This window comes from Carlito syrichta, unplaced genomic scaffold, assembly GCF_000164805.1.
Source record: "Carlito syrichta isolate Samal-C Ts95f unplaced genomic scaffold, Tarsius_syrichta-2.0.1 Scaffold102037, whole genome shotgun sequence".
In the NCBI taxonomy this organism is placed as follows: domain Eukaryota; kingdom Metazoa; phylum Chordata; class Mammalia; order Primates; family Tarsiidae; genus Carlito; species Carlito syrichta.
The window spans coordinates 650,691-665,309 of NW_007046133.1; the positions used below are offsets into that span (position 1 = coordinate 650,691).

General features: G+C 55.0%; 1 protein-coding gene across 2 annotated transcripts in view; it reads left to right on the forward strand.

Moving 5' to 3' along the window:
* The window catches only part of CDH4 (cadherin 4), a 148,765-nt gene that overhangs the window by 39,664 nt on the left and 94,482 nt on the right, over positions 1-14,619 (forward strand). The window lies entirely within an intron of this gene.

Here is a 14,619-nt window from a genome sequence, read left to right on the forward strand (position 1 = left end):
CCTTAAAACCACTCAACATTTGAAAACTCCCCATCGAGGATAAAGGCAATAAGTTTTGACAATGGTGGAAAATTCTTCCAGAGGTCTGGGTCAAAGCCATCCCATCCAACCTACCTGTGAACACCACAAAATTATTTGGCTTGATGAGGAAGCCCATCCCTGGGACGGATTTCAGGACCAGACACTCCTCTTGATTGTTACCCTAAATCATCAACAGCAGAAATGTGGGCTCGTAAAAAAGAAGTGTGTTCACCAGTCTCCTCCTTGGAGAACGCTTTTGGTTTTATAGGAAAGTCCATCTTAGGCAAGATGAAAACAATAATGCCCTGGTCACTGATGAAACGTGAGTTGAGCATCTGCTCTGACTGGTGCTGAGGTCTGCAGTGGCTGTGTAGTCTCAGTCCCTGCCCTGACACGTTCACACATTGCTGGTGGGGATGGGGAACATGTGAACAGACAACAGAAGAGGAAGCTGTCAGGACAGGGAGGACCCACAGAGGGAGTCGAGCATGGGATGGGACAGGCAGCCAGGGAGGGATGGGCTTACACTGACCCCTTAGTCACCACGGTGTCTAAGGATGGGTGTGTGGGTGAGGGGATAGGTGGATGAGTGGCTAGAAGAAAAGATGGATGGGTGGGTGGGTGGATGGATAGATTGCTAGGTGGATGGAAGGATAGATGGACAGATGGGTGGATGGATGGATGTGAGGGTGGGTGGATGGGTAGATATAAGGACAGATGGAAGGATGGAAGTATGGATGGATGGATAGACAGATGAATAAATGGATGGGTGGGTGGATAAATAGGTCGATGGGTAGATAGAAGGACAGATGGATGGATAGGTGGACAGATGGGCAGATGGAAGAGTGCATGGATGGATGAATAGATGGATGAATGGATGGATGGGTGGAAGGAAGTGTGGATGGACAGAAAAATGGATGGATGAATGGATGAGTGGGTGAGTAGATGGGTGAATGAGTAGATAGGTAGATGGAAGGGCAGATGGGTAGATGGAAGTGTGGATGTACCAGCCCCCTCCGCTGCTGTACTGGGCAGCAGAGACAGAATGGAATGAATGATGTGAGTGAGCTGCAACCCCAGTCCCTGAAGAGCCCCCAGGAAGGTAGGACAAACAAATAAGCAGCAGTCACATCCCAACAGGGTAAGTGTGGCCCTCAGGGTGGTAACGTGAGTCCCCAGGAGGCCATCTACCTGGGGCTCGGGGAGGCTGAGGCAGGCTTCACAGGGAAGAGAGGTGTGAGCAGGGGACAGAAGAACAGGAAGGCACGTCTGTCCCCCTGTAGCAGGACAGGCATCATGGCACAGAGAAGGGATGGAGAAGCCAGCGGCCACTAGGACGAGCAGCTTATTGTGTTGGTTCTGAAGGTAGAGAGGTGGGGCCAGGGGCATGGACTCAGAGGGAGGAAGGCTGGGCCCCAGGGTGGAAGAGCTGCCAGCTGGAACTTCCTTCATGCAGCTCGCCCTAGAAGGCTGCCTGGGGCAGAAGAAGTGTTGAGTGATTAAATGAATGAATGAATGAGTGGATGGGTGATGGACAGCTTCAGAGCAGTGCTGAGAAGCATGGGCTTCATAACAATAACAGAGCCTTTAACGAGCTTTTAGCATTGAGTGATGCATCAGATCCGCACTTACCTGAACCTTCCAGAACTTTAGAGACACCTAATGTCCCCTGCCCCTCCCTACACAGCAAGCCAGACCCAGTGGCGAGAGGCGGGGCCTGAGCTGGCACCTCTCCTGTTTCAAGTCCTTCCAGGGAAAGCTCTGGACCACTGTAATTGCATCACCTTCCTGGATTACCGTCTCCCAGTGGCCACCCACAGCTGCATCACCTCCCAGGGTTACCATCTACCAATGGCCGCCCATGGCTGTATCACTTCCTTGGGTCACCATCTCTCAGTGGCCACCCACAGTTGTGTCACCTCCCCGGGTCTCCATCTCCCAATGGCTACCCACAGCTATATCACCTCCCCGAGTCTCCATCCCCTAATGGCCACCAACGGTGGCGTCCCCTCCCCAGGTCTCTATCTCCCAATAGCCACCCACAGCTGTCACCTCCCCAGGTCTCCATCTCCCAGTAGCCACCCATGGCTGTGTTACCTACCCAGGTCTGTATCTCCCAATGGCTGCCCATGGCTGCATCACCTCCCTGGGTCTCCATCTCCCAATGGCCTCCCACTACCATACGACCTCCATCTGGATCCCCAGGCCTGCACTCCCTGCTCATGCCTGCTCCTTCCCTCCCCGGCCCAGCACCATGTACATCCAATCTTGTACATGCACCCAGCAAACATGGACAAGGGGAGGGAGGCAGTCATGGAGATGGGGCTGGCAGACAAAGATGTCACCTCTGTCATGTGGTGCTTTCCATGACCCAAGCATCCTTGCTGTGGATAAACACAGAACTCCTGCCTCAAGGAGGCAAGTCTAGATGGCTGATCCCTTGCAAGCCCCTCCATTCCCCCAGAGACTGAGACTTCACTCAAGGAGTTAGGACCGAGCTGCAGAGCTGGAGGCTGAGTGAGACATGTCCCTGGTAACAGGCTGCTGTCTGGGGAGAAGGTGACAAGGGAGCAGGCAGGTGCTTATCACATGAGATCTGAACTTGCAGGGCGCCTCTCCTGACCAGCAGCCACCAGTCCCTCCCACCCAACTCGGCTGTCCCAGACCTGGGTTCTGTGTCAGCACCTCTTGCTGGGTGTGTTGAGCATCTCCAGTCCACTTTAGGGGAAGCAAGGGAGAGGGCTGTGGTCCCACCTTGTACCTTCCCTGTGCAGTAGGTATGGGCACATCTCTCCTTGTGCCTCAGTCTCTCCCCTGGCCCTATGGCCTCCCATTCTCCTCGCCACAGAGAAAGGGCTGTGCATCCGCAGCCTCTCCCGATCCTCAGCTCCTCTTCCAGCATCTTCTGTGCAACGCCACCGCCAGGCGTGCACATGCCAGCATGCAGTCACAGAGCCCTTGACCCCATGTTCCCTGTGCTGATCCCACCGGAGGACAGAGAGACTCTAGAAAGAAAAGACATCACAGTTGCTGCGGCCACAGGCGGTGTGGGGTCATGTGACCATCAGACTCCATGAGGCCATGTGGACGAGGGACCACCATAGCCAGGTCCCTCACTCAAGGGGGTGGGCACTCTTGGACACCCTCACACTGGACAGAAGGCCCCAAGTGAGCCTCCCAGATGCCGGGGACCCTGGGCAACCTGCCTCCCTCCTTGGAGAAGGGGAGCGCACGGTGGAGGAGGTGCCCTGAGTGGTAGCCACAGGTGCCAGGGACAGGCGTGTGTATGGCCACAATCCAGTCCTGGCCCTACCCTCACCAATGTGCTTCAGTGCTTCCCCTCAAAGCTGGCAGTCAATGAGAATCAGCCCCCGCTGACCCAGGCTTAGTCCACACCAGAGGTCAATGGGTGACAGCTACTTCACTGCCACCACCCATACTCCGAGATGTCATTAAACTCTCGCCTCTTAATGCAAATTTAAACTGTTTTTAATGTAAGTTAAATAAATATCAGCCACTTGTCAGAACTGTGGTTATTGAGGATTAATTTTATAGCTGCTACAATTCTGATCAACTGTTACTTATAATTAGCCCTCATACATGTTTTGAAATAATCAGATAATATTTGAATAGCTTACATAAACTGTCTCCCTCCATCAGTCCTCCATTTAGAGAGCACAGAATGAGAATTTTAAAGAGGCAGTTCCGTGTCCCCGGCAGGCTGGGTGTTGAGCCGGTCGGTACCGGCTGTTAACTCGGGGATAAACGTTAAGTGTATTTCATCATAGAAGAGGATTGTTGTAAGCATGTCCGTGAATTTCTGGGGATATGACCAAGCTCCACACACTTCTGGGCCTGGACTCCCTGAAGGCACATAGCGTTCTGCGTTTTAGATTCCAACTTTATGCTCAACTCTGAGGGTTGGCACCTGTGCCCTGCAGCTGAGCCTGTGTTTCTGGTGAGATCTGTGTGGTCAGGGAGGGTGAAGGACCTCCCACAACTTGGCAGGAACATGGGGGCTGCCCCTCCCCACCATGATGTGAACACTCTGCCTGGGCTTTGTGGGACAGGTGAGTGGGGCTCTGGGGTTTCCACACCAGGGCTGTGGGCTGGGCCGGGTGCTTCCCTCCATCTTTCCACTCTCTTGGGGCCTCGGGCATCCTCGCCCTGCAGCTGGCTCACCTGAAGATGTGCCTGCTCCTGGGTGGTGGGCAGTCCCAGCCACAGGGACAGTAGATTACTTTCCATGTCACCATCGTTTACTCTCCACCCAGAAGGCCTGTTGTGTGGCCACCTCACTCGGCTCCCCACATGTAGTCTCTGCAGGTCTGGCAGAGTCTCTGTGAGCACAGTCCATCCCAAGAGGAGTGCGGTGACCACGGGGCTCTCGAGGACGTGATTAAAGGTCTATGCTCCAAGTGCCACCCGATGCATGGTGCAGGGATTTGGGCTTCTCAAAAGCACAACTACTCACTAGAAAGAGGGATGCCTTTTCTTAACTACCAGGAGCCTCTAAAAACAGGTTGCTAGGAGACCATGGCAGGAGCCGATTCCAAGGACGCCTCCTGCCTTCCCTGAGCTATGCGCTCCCGTACCTTGCAGCCTGCACCAGCCCCTGGTCGTGGCGCTAATGGGAGCATCCCAGAAGGGGCTTGAAGGCACTTGGTGGGATCTGTCAGGCTGTAAGTGGCTTGTAGGAGAACCGCCTTGAAGAAGAAGTCCAGTTGTGGTGTGTGCCATGGGACCCCCGCAGCTGTTTCCTGGAACCACAGGGCCAGGTCAGCCTTGCTCAGTGCGGCCAGTTTCTGAGGTCTTAGGACAGTAGGAGGCCGGAATGATGATCCAAGTCACAGGCTTCACTCTGGGCTTCTGATCACAGGAGGTCTGGGTGTCTCATGTCTGGATTTGAGGCTATTCACATGACACTTGCTGGAAAAGCCCTTCCACATCTCCTTCTGGCTGGGGATGGCAGTCTCCTATCTCCACCTGACATGGGTGATTTCTGACCTGGGAGGGAAGGACAGCTCTGGGCAGGCCTCTCTTGCTGGTATGATTTGCAAGTCCAGCCATGCATATAACCAAGTAGCCTTCGGTGGGGGGAACAGGAGAGGGCAAGAGAGGCTGAGGACAGAGTCACAGGTGGGCACGCTGAGCACGCTGGAGAGAACAGACTGGGACACGTCTTGCGTCCCAGCTGGCTGGGACATCTGAAACATGGAAGAGGAGCAACAGGCATGTTGTCTGTCTGTACGTGGCACCTGTCAACACAGAGTGGTCATAATGGCACCTGCAATTATGTTGCAGAGTGTCCACTCAGCAGTGGGCTGCAGGCCTGGCAGGATGCAGGCATGGTGCATTCCAGTACGGTGCTGGGCACCACGTTGGGGCAGACTGCACAGAAGCATGAGCTTGACCTGGACATGGCTCCAGACACAGTGGTGGCCGGTAACCCAGCACATGGGAAAACAAGCATGAGTGAACAGGACACAGCAAACGTAGCTCGATGGGCTCCTACCGTGTGAGAGAAGCAAGGAAACCGACTTCGGACAAGGCTGGATCTGTGGTCTGGCTTGAGCTGCCATGGCGGGAAAACCCCAGCCCTGGCAAGAGAGAAACCTGGGTCAGGAGCCCCCCGCACCCTAAGGACCCCGTGCCTCGGAAGCCCTGGCTTCACGCCTCCAGGCGCCATCTGTCTTCTTGGACTTGTCAAAAGTGTAGCAACGCCAGCTGCAGACAGGGCGAGCCACATCCCTGCGCAGAGCCGCATTCTTGCTCTGCCCTGCAGGTGGGGAGCCTCCACAGGGTCCTCCTCTGGAATCCGTGGCACGTTAGGTAGAAGCACTGGGTCTTAATGCTGTGTGGGGCTCCTCTCCAGCCAGCGTGGCCCCGCCTCAGTCCTGCTATCTGGGAACATCAGGGGGTAATGCAGACTTGGCTGGGACAGAAGAGCCATCCTGAGCCTGGAGCCCCAGCTCTGTGGTCCCTCCTCTCCCCAGGGCATGAAGCCTGTGTGTGCCTCTCGCTACATGTGGTGTCACTGCCTGGCACCGTCCCTATTTGCCGTCACCTCGAAGGCCGAGGGCCAGTTCTTCCACCCCACCTCACTGTCCACTCAGCTGGGGGACCAAGAATACTTGATTCCCTGACAGTGTTGTTTGTCTTTTTATTTCAATAGCTTTAGGGGGTACAGATGGGCTTTGGTTACATGGTTGCATTGTAAAGTGCCTTTAAGGTCAGGCTTTGAGGATACCCACCACCCCCACCAGTGCACGTTGTACCTGGCAGGTGATTGTTCCTCCTTCCACCCCTTCCCTCGAGTCTCCAGGGTCCAGGAGACCATGTCTATGCCTTTGCAGGCCCTTAGCTTAGTCCCCACTGATCAGTGAGAACATGTGGTGTTTGGTTTTCTTTTCCTGTGTCAGTCATTTGCTTTTATTTATTTTACTTATTAATTAATTAATTAATTTTTAGAGACAGATTCTCACTCTGCTGCCCAGGCTGGAGTGCAGTAGCATGATCATAGCTCACCAAAGCCTCTAACTCTTAGGCTCAAGTGATCCTCCCACCTCAGTCTCCTGAGTAGCTAAGACTACAGACCTGCACCATCATACTCAGATAATTTTTTTCTTGTAGTGATGAGATCTGGTATGCTGCCCAGACTAATCTTGAACTACTGGGCTCAAGCAATCTTCCCACCTCAGCCTTCCAAAGTGCTGGGATTACAGGCATGAGCTACTGGGCCCTGCCAGATGTTTTTTAAATCAACTCACTTTTTGAACTAAATAAGTTTATTTTAAAGGATATTTTATGTAATCGCTGTTTAACAACATCAAAACCCATGAGTAGGCATATAGACAGGATTACGCCCCATAATAAATACAATGACAGCAAAATAGTTTTATTGTTTAAAATCAGTATATATCCAGCTACCACGAAAAATTCCCAAGCACCAGCCAGGAGACACTGGGCACACCCAGGAAAGTGCCAAGGTCAACGTTGTGTGGCAAAGCGTTCCGTGGGCATGAGACTTTTCATTTGGAATTAATCTGTGTGTGATCTGATCCCACTGACGGGGTGGTGTTCCTTCTCCTGTCACTGTTAAGGTGTGTTTCTGGGAAGGATGTGCTGTCACAACCCGCCACAGTCCTTCTAGGGACAACCGGCCAACAGCGTGATGCGTGGGACACATCCGTGCTGCCCGGGAATCAAATTAATCTGTGATCTAAAACATTGTGGCAAATTGCACATGACACCCTGAGAGACAGGCTTACCTGTCCTCTGCGTGGTTTACATAACTAAGACCAACTCACAATTCGGACTAACCTGAGAACAAGTGACAGCTCCTCACAGATCAAAGTCCCAGCATGCCGGATGATTAAGCGTAATTACCTCCATGTGTACACGACACCAGGACTAATTAGTGTTTGCACTTGCAGGAGAGAAGGCAGGCTGTGAGCACGCGGGGTGCAGCCGGGTCAGCTCAGGACCTGCCTGTGCCCAGGACAGTGGGACGGCGGGACAGCGGGTGGACAAGGAGGCTACCACAGGGAGCTGGTGTTTTAACACCATGAGAGTTTGGGGAGAAGGCTGCTGCTCTCTAACCAGGGTGGGGAGCTGGCTGAACAAAGGCCAAGCCTGCAATTTGTGCAGATGTTACACCCAACGAGCAGTGAGGACAGGGGAGGAGGGACAGGGAGGCTGGAGCGTGGCTGGAGCAGGGTCACGGCAGAACCCATGGGCTGCGGGGAACAGTGTGAATGATGTTCCCAGCTGCACAGAGGCTGCTGGTGGGTACTAGTTCAGGCGTCTTGTAAAAGATCCTTGTATCTGTTATCTGTTGCCACAATGATCCTGCATGACAACCACTGTAGTGCCCCAATGGCTCCAAACGGGCCTTGGCCAGGGGCCTGAGCCCAGCCTTGTTCTCAACAGAGGCAGAGGCATGTACGGAATGCCAGGCCAGCCACATGGACATCTACTGACCACTTCAGGGAAGGTCCTGGCAGCCGGCAGGGCTGTGAGGGCTCAGGCAGAGATGTGGACATGGCTGAGAGTCACCACACCAGGGAACGGACGGAGTCAACGGAGTCATTGGCCTGCCATCACGTGGGCCCATGGTGTCTGCCGTGGTCTTCCCCATGCCAGTTACCAGGCCTTCTTCCAGCAAAACCAAACCAGGCGTGTTCCTGACCTGGTGTCTCTGACCCCAGTTTTTCCCACTCTGTCAATTTCCATCGGGGCCACAAGGGTGCCTTCGTCAGGAATCTTAAGTGAACCACCCACGCGCAAGAGACCCGGAGAGCACAGTCTGTGTGAGCCCCACTCCTCTCTCCCTGTCATTCTCTTCCTCCACCAGCCCTCAGTCCCCAACAAGCCAGGAACAACCACAGAGGGGTTATTGTTTTGGAAATAACCTGTTCTCTGCAGCCAGGAGAGCGGTGACTACAGCTGGGATCTGGCTACCAGGGCAGAACTGGGTGGGGCCCCTGGTCCCCAAGAATTTCCCAGCACCCCCAGATACCCTGGGCATTTTTCCGCCTGAGTCCCAGATGATCTGCAGAGCCGCCGCCGCCAAGACGCAGCTATCCTGGAGCACGTGGCCATCACAAGCAGGTTTGAGACTGGGTCTACCGGAAGCTGCATGCTCCTGCTCTGCACCTCATGTACATTAATCACAGAGCTAGGAAGGAGTCGGCCATGTGAACTTGCACCTTTTCATCCCTTGTAAGACTAGTGGCACTGGATGATGGCCACCCAGTTGGCAGCACCACTTCGCCTGTCACACGGTAACAAAAAGCATATTGTTAAAAAACTCAAATATACCCAAACTCTTGGGGAGAACCAAATACAGTTTCCACTGAGGATGTGACCCAGGTGGAAGAGGAAGGTGGCCAGAGGACAGACCCAGCGGGCTCAGGCCCAAGGTGGAACATCTCCTAAGATCCGGGCCCCGACGCCGGCGTCTCATGACCGCCTGACCAGGGTATAGACAATATGTCTACTCTCAGCTCCTACAGACACAAGAGGGAGCACAGTGGCCACGTGTGCCTGGGATCCAACCCAGTTTCTGACAATCCAGAGCAAGGGAAGCTGAGATACTCGGCCATCATGCCTTTCTGTGGGGACAGGGAGCTCGCGGCAGGGCACGGACCCAACAGGCTGAAAGCAGAAAGGCAGGCTGAGGAATGGCTGCTCACAGTCAGGAACATCCAGGTTTCTGGGACCCCCGCCTCCCCCACACCATTGCAGGAGGGTGGTGTCCCATCCCACAAGCCAGCCCAGGCCCCGCCACCAGGCCATGTCCCTAGGCCACGGCTGTCAGCGTCTGTCCCCGAGACTTCCAGCCGGGCTTGGTCCTGTAGCCCTGGGTGACTTTCCCATCATCCCACCCCCATATTTCCAATTTCTCCCCACTGGGGGCACATGGCCTCCACATGTCTTAGTCCCTCTGCTCCCAGTGGCCTACTTCAGCTTCACCTGGGTTTTTTGTTTGTGTGTTTCAAGACAGGGTCTCACTCTGTCACCCAGGCTATAGTGCAGTGGCACAATCATAGCTTGCTGCAGCCTCAACCTCCTGGACTCAAGCAATCCTCCCACCTCAGCCTTCTGAGTAGCTGGGACTACAGGCACATGCTGTCATGCCTAGCTCATTATTTTATTTTTTGTAGAGATGGGGTCTTACTGTATTGTCCAGGCTATCCACTCAGGTTTTCTAGAAGCAGAGCGGAGGCTGGGACTTAGGTGCATGCTACTGAGGGCCTGGGGGTATCCAGAGAAGACGAAGAAGGAACACAGGTGAGGGAGGGAGGCAGCCAAGCATGAACATGGTCTCAGTTGGAGACATCCCCAGCCAGATCCACCAGGAGGAGCGGGACCAGCCTCAGCATCCCCGCCACATGGCCATCATTGGCCCTGGGCTACCCAGGCTGCCTGGGGGGGGCTGCCATTGCCAAGGGCAGCTCTCCAGAGGACGGGACGTCTGTGAGCTATGGGCAGCACCCCCAGCAGCTGAAGGAGGGTCACCACCCGGGGATGGGGGTCCAGGCCAGACACAGATCACATCAGCTTCTGCCTCCCTCTGTGATGTGATGTGTCCTTTAACCCCCAGAAGAATTTCTCCTACACTACACGGTCTGTATTTTCAGCCAAACCATCCCAAACACAGTCTCAAAATTCATTGAACATGTTCCCTCGGCACATAATTCAGTCGCCGACCGGCAGAGGTTGACTATCGTCATGTGGAAGACAGCTGTAGCCGCCAGGGCCCTGGGCGAGCATGTGAGAGCTGGAACTTGGGGATGTGCATTTCCCACAGTGTGCATTTGTGCACAAGGCTCCCAGCCTCCTCCCCGTCACCTGCCAGACTACAGAGATGGAAGAGGAGGGCTTACATCTATGCCACTGCAGTGGCTCCAGGCTGTGAAGACCTCACCACTTCTTCTTGCAGGTCACCTGCACCTGCAGAAATAAACCAGGAGAAACTACAGCCGCCTAGTGACACACAGGACCTCCGTGGTGGCCTGGGGGGACAACGCTATGGGAACCTGCAAGTCGAGGCCCAGTGGGACCACATGGATGGGAGGCCAACCACGGCGCACATCCTGCTGCCTTTCTTCGTAAATAGAGCGGTCTTAAATTATGAATGCCACAGATTTCAGACAGAATGTCTAATGTCCTTGGCAACCACCTCTTGTTCTGAGAATCAACAGTGTAACAAGAGTGCAGTGGATTTTAAGCTAGTTTACAAGCTTCCTCCAGCTCCTCGGAAGCTCAGCCTCATCTGTGAGCCACTAACAAGCAGGCGTTGTGTCCACCCAGGTGCACGCTGGGGAAGCCATGCAGTTCTTGCTCCCTGGGGGAGTCTGCCAACAATCACAAGAGCGCCTTTTCATCCCACACCAAGGTGCCAGGTGCCATGTTCCCCACCTGTCCCCTCTCCTCGGATCCCAGCACATGCTGACAGCAGGAACAGCATGATAAAGCAGTTGTCTCTGCAAGAACCCCGGGAACATTCTCCAGAGATGGGGAAACTGAGGCTCAGAGAGGCTGTCGCTTGCCCACAGTGTCATAGTTGGAAAGCAGTCTCTTGCAAACCTGGGCCTGTCCAGGCCGGGCTTGGTAGCTCAGCCTGTAATCCCAGCGCTTTGGGAGGCTGAGGTGAGTGGATTGCCTGAGCCTGCGGGTTCGAGACCTGCCCAGGCAACTTGGTGAGACCTCATCTCTACAATAAATCAAAAATTAGCCGGGCATGGCAGCGCATGCCTGTAATTCCGGCTACTTAGAAGGCTGAGGCAGAAGGATCGTGGAGCCCAGCAGGTCGAGGCTGCGGTGGCCCGGGAGCGTGCCCACTGCACTCCAGTCTGGGTGACAGAGTGAGACTCCAACTCAAAAAAACAAACAAACAGACAAAACCTGGGCCTGTCTGACTCCAGGGTCCATGGACGAGTGAACATCTTGAGTTCCTGTGGTAGGGCAGGGTGCAACGGCTGTTCTGCTCCCTCAGGGCCGTGTGGACGGGGTCAACTTCCGGCAGTCAGAAAGACCAGAACCGGGCAGTTCAGCCCTCCAGGGCTCTGGCTTTCTTTCTGCCTTGTTCCCTGTCCTCCAACTCCCCCTCAGAGCTCTGCCCAGCCGTCAGGGTCCCATGCCTCCCTGGCCCACCCCTTCCAGTATCATAGCTAACCATTACCCTGACGGCCCAGCCCAGCCCTACAAACCCTGCACAGAGAGTGGCTTATGGGTGGCCTCCATGGCCCCTGAGACTAGCTGAGGTCCTGGCCCGCCCCACTCATCAGAGTCCCCCAGCCAGCATGTAGCAGGGCTCAGAGAGTGTCTGGCAAGGCTGGTTCCCAAGGCCCCCACATTCCTGGGGGTGCAGACCAGCGCTTCAAGCACAACCCAGTCAGAAGAGCCCACCCCGGGGGCCAGGACCCAGTGCAGCATGGGAAAGGGCTCTGCATGGAGTGTGTGACTGTGTGACTGTGGCACCCTGCATGCCACCGTCTGGGTCACAGGGATAAGGAGGGCCCACTCATGGGCAGTAGGAAGCCTGACATGCCTAGACTGACCTTGGCCACATTTGTCCCAGGGAGGCTCCAAGAGACAACAGAAAAATCCAGTGTCCATCTTGGATCTCTGAAAGAAAACCATGTGAGATTAAGTTCCCTGGGACTTGGGTACCTGAGGGTCCCCGATGAGACACTCCTGAGTTGGAAGGCCTGCCTGGGTGGAATCATCGCCTTCAGTCAGGGAAGGAGGGACCTTGCAGGGCTCAGTGTTCTCAGGGCCCCCGAGACCCAGTGGAAGAACTGTAAACTAGGATTAAATATACCAAGAAGCACTGGTGTTCTGGTGTTAAATAAATCTGAGACTGTTAATCCTAGATTAGCAAATGCAAAATGTGCCCCAGCCGGAAATGCAAACTCGCCCTTGCTGAGGGTTGGAGCCTGGACCAGGTAGCCCATCCTCATCATCCTGTCATCCCGGCGACCCTGAGCACCGTGACACACACGTTACTCAGGAAACCTCCCTCTTGTCTCGGGTTACAGAAGGACTCTCAAGGAAGCAATGTCACGTGGCCTTCAGTCTCAAAGTCCCGATGGCCCCAGGAAACTCAGGCAGCTCTTGTCCTGAAGAGGGACAGCTGGGGGTCTTTTGCTATGACCCAGGGTCTGAGCAAAGGGACAAGGGGGGCTGTTTCCGTCAGGTGCCTCCATCTTCCTCATCTCAAAAACCCTCTCAACCATTGTATTTGCTTTCATAACTGCTGGCCCAGAGGTTGTCCCCTCTGAAGGAGTCTGAAGGAGTGTGACCCAGGGCGTGTTGGTGTCTGCACTTCAGTGACTCCATTTCAGATGCCTTTACATCACGTCCTGCCGTCCTCCCAGGAAGTATTTCCAGTGTGTCTCCATTCAGCAGCCTCCCTTCATGCTCCGATGTGTCATGTCTCCCCCAGACTCGTCATTCAGATGATCACGCACCCACGGAGGCACCGGACTGAGCTGGCACATGCTGCACGGTGACACTGCTGGGCGTGACTTAACCCCTTGTGTACATGAGTTACAGGAAGGGGTCGCTTTCCACGCCCTTGTGGAGTCACCCCCTCTGCTGCTGCTTGGTGTGATTGATGTGAAGGCTTAATTGTCATTATGGATGCTTCCTCGCTGCTGCATTGCCCTGATGAGATGCATGTGCCTCTGGGGGCTCGGTGACTTCGCTGTTACTGCTCAGTAGGCCTGGTCCTCAGGCATCAGACCCGCCGGGGGACACAGAGGGGCACGGGCTTACTGACCTAGCTTTGTGATCTTGAGTTGCAAGGCCTTGGGCCATGCCCCAGGCACAGTCCCCTGGAGAAAGAGGTGGCCATCTCCTTTCCCGTGTGGGTCCCTGGGGTCTCCAGGGCCTGTGTCTCACCCCCTTCCTCCCTGTCACCCGGTGTTGCACCTTGTTTCGGGTGCCTACTCTGCCTGATCTCAGCTCCGAATACAGCTGACCTTGACCTTTCCTGGAGGCATTGCTGGCCCCTGGCTGCCTGCAGTGAGGAGGAAGCTTAGGGTATCCTGAGTGTCCTGTGACACCCCTACTTCCGGGACAGTGACTCACTGGCAAGGTTTTTTGGTTTTTGTTTTTTTAATATATAACATTTCTTAATACTTTTAAATACAGAGAAGTAAAATAAGAAAAAGAACATTGTGTTTACCCCCACCCAGATCACCCCGTTGACCTCTTTTTTTAAACAGAAGTAACACAGGACCATTCAGCATGCTTAGAAGACTCAAAAGACCTGGAGGAACCACATGGAAAGGAAAGGCACCCCGCCCTCCACATCCATAGCCCTTTCTGGTTCCAGATGTAGCTATGCCCCCCCATGTTCCCCCACACCCTGCCCGCCGTGCGGGGGGGAGGTGGAGTCACCTGCAGGAGCGCTCTGGGCAGCACCTTTGCCATCCCCGTATATCTGCTGTGAGGTGGAGTGGGGGAAGTAGAGCTGCCCAGGGGACTTGCTCTGAGCAGCGCTGCCACCATCCTCTGCACCCTCACTTCAGGCGCCTCCATCCATGTGGAGTCAGGAAAGGCCTGGGCTGTATGGGGAGCCAGGCCCCAGAAGAAGTCCCCTCAGAGTGGCCTTTGCTGGCCAGCAGGGTTGGTCATAGGCTGCAGGTGGGAGACAAACCAAGCGCTCCAGCCACTGCAGGTGCTGGGGACCCCAGATGAGGCCAGGCCCTCTGCCGCACCCTGCTCCTGCCCAGCCGAGTCCTGCTCTCCCATCCAGGGAGACCCAGGGACTCCCCAGCACAAGGGCCCTTGGCAGCCTCAGAAGCGGTCCCTGCAATTGACCGGTTGGCCCCAGCTGGACCCTTGAGAACCTCTGCACGAGGCAGGAACACCCAGGCCTCCCTGCACTCCAAGCCTCTTTCTGTGTGAGCACCAGAGAACCCAGTCTGCAGAGGTCTGAACACTCTGTCTTTATTTCATGTCACAAGAAGTCAAGAGAGAGTGGATGCTGATGACAGTTCCTTAGCTCAGCAGCTCTCAAGGACTCACACATCTCCTCTTCCAACTCCGCCACCCATAGCAGTTGGCGTTTTGTCCTCATGC